This window comes from Pithys albifrons, chromosome 31 (genome assembly GCF_047495875.1).
Source record: "Pithys albifrons albifrons isolate INPA30051 chromosome 31, PitAlb_v1, whole genome shotgun sequence".
NCBI classification, from domain to species: Eukaryota; Metazoa; Chordata; class Aves; order Passeriformes; family Thamnophilidae; genus Pithys; species Pithys albifrons.
Genome location: NC_092488.1, coordinates 1928308 through 1935227, shown reverse-complemented (window position 1 = coordinate 1935227; position 6920 = coordinate 1928308).

Genomic DNA, 6920 nt, shown 5'->3' with positions numbered 1-6920 from the left:
TCGATTCCTTTCCTGGCACCTTTTCCCTGGGAGGAATCTTCATCGGTCTGGAATTCTGGAATGAGAAACGGCAATTTCCGGGACCCTCACGTAGCACGCATGGTCGAGCTTTGCACCCAGGTTAAAGGAGGCAAACTTGGGCTCTCAGGTGCCAATTATGGTGCCTGATTAACCCTAGAAATGGAACAATCGCTTTCTTTCCTGGCACCTTTTCCCTGGCAGGAATCTTCGTCCGTCTAGAATTCAGGGCTGAAAAAATGCACTTTCCCAGACAAGAAAGTGGTACGCGCCGTTGATGTTTGCCCCCACGGAAAAGGTGGCAGCCTTGAACTCTGAGGTGCCAATGATGGGGCACCATTGACCCTAGAAAAGGACAATTCGATTTCTGACCTGGCACCTTTTCCCTGGGAGGTATCTTCGTCCGTCTGGAATTCTGGGCTGAAAAATGGCACTGCTCCGGACCCGCAAGTGGCACGCGCCGTCGACATTTATGCCCAGGGAAAAGGTGGCAGCCTTGGGCTCTCAGGTGCCAGTGATGGGGCCCCATTAACCCTAGAAACGGAGAAATCGTTTCCTGTCCTGGCACCTTTTCCCAGGGAGGAATCTTCATCGGTCTGGAATTCTGGAATGAGAAATGGCAATTTCCCGGACCCTCACGTAGCACGCACCGTCGAGCTTTGCACCCAGGTTAAAGGAGGCAAACTTGGGCTCTCAGGTGCCTGTGACAGGGCCCGATTTTGCCTAGAAATGGAACAATGGCTTTCTGTCCTGGCGCCTTTTCCCTGGGAGGAATCTTCATCCGTCTAGAATTCTGGGCTAAAAAATGGCTCTTTCCCAGACAAGAAAGTGGCACGCACCCTCGACATTTGCGCCCGGGGAAAAGGTGGCAGCCTTGGGCTCTCAGGTGCCAATGATGGGGCCCCGTTAACACTAGAAAAATAACACTTGCTTTCTGTCCTGGCACCTTTTCCCAGGGAGGAATCTTCGTCCGTCTGGAATTCTGGGTTCAAAAATGGCACTGCCCCAAACCCGCACAAGGTACACACCGTCGTGCTTTGCGCCCAGGGAAAAGGGGGCAGCCTTGGGCTCTCAGCTGCCAATGATGGTGCTCCTTTACACCTACAAAAGGCACAATGGCTTTCTGTCCTGGCACCTTTTCCCTGGGAGGAATCTTCATCGCTTTGGAATTCTGATCTGAGAATCGGCACTTTCCCTTACCCGCAAGTGGAACGCACCATCGAGCTTTGCGTCCAGGGAAAATGTGGCAGTCTTGGACTCTCAGGTGCCAATGATGGGGCTGCATTACCTTTACATAAAGCACAATGGCTTTCTGTCCTGACACCTTTTCCCTGGGAGGAGTCTTCATTGGTCTGGAATTCTGGGCTGTAAAATGGCACTTTCTGGGACCAGCACGTGGCACGCACTGTCGAGCTTTGCGCCCAGGGAAAAGCAGGCAACCTCTGGCTCTCAGAGGCCAATGACGGGCCCCCATTAACACTAGAAATGGAACAATCGCTTTCTGTCCTGGGAGCCTTTTCCCTGGGAGGAGTCATCATCCGTCTGGAATTCTAGGCTGAACAAAGTACTTTCTCTGACCTGCACGTGACAGGCACCATCTAGCTTTGCGCCCAGGGAAAAGGTGGCAGCCTTGGGCTCTCAGGGGCCAATGATGGTGCCCCATTACCCCTAGAAAAAGAACAATCGCTTTCTGTCCTGACACCTTTTCCCTGGGAGAAATCTTCATCTGTCTGGAATTCTGGGCTGAAAACGGCTCTTTCCCTTACCCGCATGTGGCACGCACCGTCGAGCTTTGCGCCCAGGGAAAAGGTGGCAGCCTTGGGCTCTCAGGTGTCAATTTTGGGGCCCCATTAACCCTACAAAAGGCACAATTGCTTTCTATCCTGGCACCTTTTCCCTGGGAGAAATCTTCATCGGCCTCGAATTCTGGGATGAGAAACAGCACATTCCTGGACCGCAAGTGGCACGCACCGTCGAGCTTTGCGCTCAGGGAAAAGGTTGCAGCCTTCGGCTCTCAGGTGCCAATTTTGGGGCCCCATTACTCCTAGAAAAGGAGAAATCGATTCCTGTCCTGGCACCTTTTCCCAGGGAGGAATCTTCATCGGTCTGGAATTCTGGAATGAGAAACGGCAATTTCCCGGACCCTCACGTAGCACGCACCGTCGAGCTTTGCACCCAGGTTAAAGGAGGCAAACTTGGGCTCTTAGGTGCCTGTGACGGGGCCCGATATCGCCTAGAAATGGAACAATCGCTTTCTGTCCTGGCACCTTTTCCCTGGGAGAAATCTTCATCGGCCTCGAATTCTGGGATGAGAAACAGCACATTCCTGGACCCGCAAGTGGCACGCACCGTCGACATTTGCGCCCGGGGAAAAGTTGGCAGCCTTTGGCTCTCAGGTGTCAATGATGGGGCCCCATTAACCCTAGAAAAGGAGAAATCGATTCCTTTCCTGGCACCTTTTCCCTGGGAGGAATCTTCATCGGTCTGGAATTCTGGAATGAGAAACGGCAATTTCCCGGACCCTCACGTAGCACGCATGGTCGAGCTTTGCCGCCAGGGTATAGGAGGCAACCTTGGGCTCTCAGGTGCCAATGATGGGGCCCGATTAACCTTAGATATGGAACAATCGCTTTCTGTCCTGGGCGCCTCTTCCCTGTGAGGAGTCTTCATCCGTCTGGAATTCAGGGCTGAAAAACAGCACTTCCCTGGACCCGCACGTGGAACGCACCGTTGAGCTTTGCGCCCAGGGAAAAGGTGGCAGCCTTGGGCTCTCAGGTGCCAATGATGGGGCCCCAGTAACCCTAGAAAAGGAACAATCGCTTTCTGTCTTGGCACCTTTTCCCAGGGAGGAATCTTCATCCGTCTGGAATTCTGGAATGAGAAACGGCAATTTCCCGGACCCTCACGTAGCACGCACCGTCGAGCTTTGCACCCAGGTTACAGGAGGCAAACTTGGGCTCTTAGATGCCTGTGACGGGGCCCGATATCGCCTAGAAATGGAACAATCACTTTCTGTCCTGGCACCTTTTCCCTGGGAGGAATCTTCATCCGTCTAGAATTCTGGGCTAAAAAATTGGCACATTCCCAGACGAGAAAGTGGCACGCCCCCTTGACATTTGCGCCCGGGGAAAAGGTGGCAGCCTTGGGCTCTCAGGTGCCAATGATGGGGCCCCGTTAACACTAGAAAAATAACACTTGCTTTCTGTCCTGGCACCTTTTCCCAGGGAGGAATCTTCGTCCGTCTGGAATTCTGGGTTCAAAAATGACACTGCCCCAAACCCGCACAAGGTACACACCGTCGAGCTTTGCGCCCAGGGAAAAGGGGGCAGCCTTGGGCTCTCAGGTGCCAATGATTGGGCCCCATTATCCCTAGAAAAAGAACAATCGCTTTCTGTCTTGACACATTTTCCCTGGGAGGAATCTTCATCGGTCTGGAATTCTGGGCTGAAAACGGCTCTTTCCCTTACCCGCATGTGGCACTCACCGTCGAGCTTTGAGCCCAGGGAAAAGGTGGCAGCCTTGGGCTCTCAGGTGCCAAAGATGGGGCCCCATTACCCCCAGAAAGGGCACAATGGCTTTGTGTCCTGACACCTTTTCCCAGGGAGAAATCTTCGCTGTCCTGGAATTCTGGAATGAGAAACGGCACATTCCCGGACTTGCAAGTGGCACGCGCCGTCAACATTTGCGCCCAGGGAAAAGGTGGCAGCCTTGGGCTCTCAGGTGCCAATGATGGGGCCCAATTACCATTACAAAATACACAATGGCTTTGTCTCCTGGCACCTTTTCCCTCTGAGGAATCTTCATAGGTCTGGAATTCTATTCTGAAAAATGGGACTTTCCCGGACCCGCACGTGGAACGCTCCGTCGAGCTTTGCACCCAGGGAAAAGGTGGTAGCCTTGGGCTCTCAGCTGTCAATTTTGGGGCCCCATTAACCCTAGAAAAGGAACAATCGCTTTCTGTCCTGGCACCTTTTCCCTGGGAGAAATCTTCATCGGCCTCGAATTCTGTGATGAGAAACAGCACATTCCTGGACCCGCAAGTGGCACGCACCGTCGAGCTTTGTGCTCTGGGAAAAGGTTGCAGCCTTCGGCTCTCAGGTTCCAATGATGGGTCCCCATTACTCCTAGAAAAGGAGAAATCGATTCCTGTCCTGGCACCTTTTCCCAGGGAGGAATCTTCATCGCTCTGGAATTCTGAAATGAGAAACGGCAATTTCCGGGACCCTCATGTAGCACGCATGGTCGAGCTTTGCACCCAGGGTATAGAAGGCAACCTTGGGCTCTCAGGTGCCAATGATGGGGCCCGATTAACCTTAGATATGGAAGAATCGCTTTCTGTCCTGGGAGCCTCTTCCCTGTGAGGAGTCTTCATCCGTCTGGTATTCTGGGCTGAAAAACGGCACTTCCCTGGACCCGCAAGTGGCACGCACCGTCGATCTTTGCGCCCAGGGAAAAGGGGGCAGCCTTGGGCTCTCAGGTGCCAATGATGGGGCCCCATTACCCCTAGAAAAAGAACAATCGCTTTCTGTCCTGGCACCTTTTCCCTGGGAGGAATCTTCATCGGTCTGGAATTCTGGGCTGAAAAACGGCACGTTCCCGGACAAGAAAATGGGACGTGCCGTTGATGTTTGCGCCCACAAAAAAGGTGGCAGCCTTGAACTCTTAGGTGCCAATGATGGGGCACCATTGACCCTAGAAAAGGACAATTCGATTTCTGACCTGGCACCTTTTCCCTGGGAGGTATCTTCGTCCGTCTGGAATTCTGGGCTGAAAAATGGCACTTCCCCGGAGCCGCAAGTGGCACGCGCCGTCGACATTTGCGCCCAGGGAAAAGGTGGCAGCCTTGGGCTCTCAGGTGCCAATGATGGGGCCCTGTAAAGGCTAGAAAAGGAGAAATCGATTCCTGTCCTGGCACCTTTTCCCAGGGAGGAGTCTTCATCCGTCTGGAATTGTGGGCTGAACAAAGCACTTTCTCTGACCCGCACGTAGCAGGCGCCATCTAGTTTTGCGCCCAGTGAAGAGGTGGCAGCCTTGGGCTCTCAGGTGCCAATGATGGGACCCAATTACCATTACCAAATACACAATGGCTTTGTCTCCTGGCACCTTTTCCCTCTGAGGAATCTTCATAGGTCTTGAATTCTGGGCTGAAAAATGGCACTTTCCCTTACCCGCACGTGGAACGCTCCATCGAGCTTTGCGCCAATGGAAAAGGTGGCAGTCTTGGGCTCTCAGCTGTCAATTTTGGGGCCCCATTATCCCTAGAAAAGGCACAATCGCTTTCTGTCCAGGCACCATTTCCCTGGGTAAAATCTTCATCAGCCTCGAATTCTGGGTTGAGAAACGGTACATTCCTGGACCGGCAAGTGGCACGCACCGTCGAGCTTTGCACTCAGGGAAAAGGTTGCAGCCTTCGGCTCTCAGGTGCCAATGATGGGTCCCCATTACTCCTAGAAAAGGAGAAATCGATTCCTGTCCTGACACCTTTTCCCAGGGAGGAATCTTCACCGGTCTGGAATTCTGGAATGAAAAACGGCAATTTCCGGGACCCTCATGTAGCACACACGGTTGAGCTTTGCGCCCAGGGTACAGGAGGCAACCTTGGGCTCTCAGGTGCCAATGATGGTGCCCCATTACCCCTAGAAATGGAACAATCGCTTTCTGTCCTGGCACCTTTTCCCTGGGAGGAATCTTCATTGGTCTGGAATTCTGGGCTGAAAACGGCTCTTTCCCTTACCCGCATGTGGCACGCACCGTCGAGCTTTGAGCCCAGGGAAAAGGTGGCAGCCTTGGGCTCTCAGGTGCCAAAGATGGGGCCCCATTACCCCTAGAAAGGGCACAATGGCTTTCTGTCCTGACACCTTTTCCCAGGGAGAAATCTTCGCTGGCCTGAAATTCTGGAATGAGAAACGGCACATTCCCGGACTTGCAAGTGGCACGTGCCGTCAACATTTGCGCCCAGGGAAAAGGTGGCAGCCTTGGGCTCTCAGGTGCCAATGATGGGGCCCAATTACCATTACAAAATACACAATGGTTTTGTCTCCTGGCACCTCTTCCCTCTGAGGAATCTTCATAGGTCTGGAATTCTAGGCTGAAAAATGGCACTTTCCCTTACCCGCACGTGGAACGCTCCGTCGAGCTTTGCACCCAGGGAAAAGGTGGTAGCCTTTGGCTCTCAGCTGTCAATTTTGGGGCCCCATTAACCCTAGAAAAGGAACAATCGCTTTCTGTCCTGGCACCTTTTCCCTGGGAGAAATCTTCATCGGTCTCGAATTCTGGGATGAGAAACAGCACATTCCTGGACCGCAAGTGGCACGCACCGTCGAGCTTTGCGCTCAGGGAAAAAGGTTGCAGCCTTCGGCTCTCAGGTGCCAATTTCGGGGCCCTGTTAACACTAGATAAATAACATTCGCTTTCTGTCCTGACACCTTTTCCCTGCGAGGAATCTTCATCGGTCTGGAATTCTGGGCTGCAAACGGCTGTTTCCCGGACCCGCACATGGTATGCACCATCGAGCTTTGCACCCAGGGAAAAGGTGGCAGCCTTGGGCTCTCAGGTGCCAATGATGGGGCCCAATTAGCATTACAAAATACACAATGGCTTTGTCTCCTGGCAACTCTTCCCTCTGAAGAATCTATATAGGTCTGGAATCCTGGGCTGAAAAATGGCACTTTCCCGGTCCCGCATGTGGCACTCTCTGTCGAGCTTTGCGCCCAGGGAAAAGGTGGCAGCCTTGGGCTCTCAGCTGTCAATTTTGGTGCCCCATTAACCCTAGAAAAGGCACAATGGCTTTCTGTCCTGACACCTTTTCCCTGGGAGAAATCTTCATCGGCCTCGAATTCTGGGCTGAGAAACAGCACATTCCTGGACCCGCAAGTGGCACGCACCGTCGACATTTGCGCTCA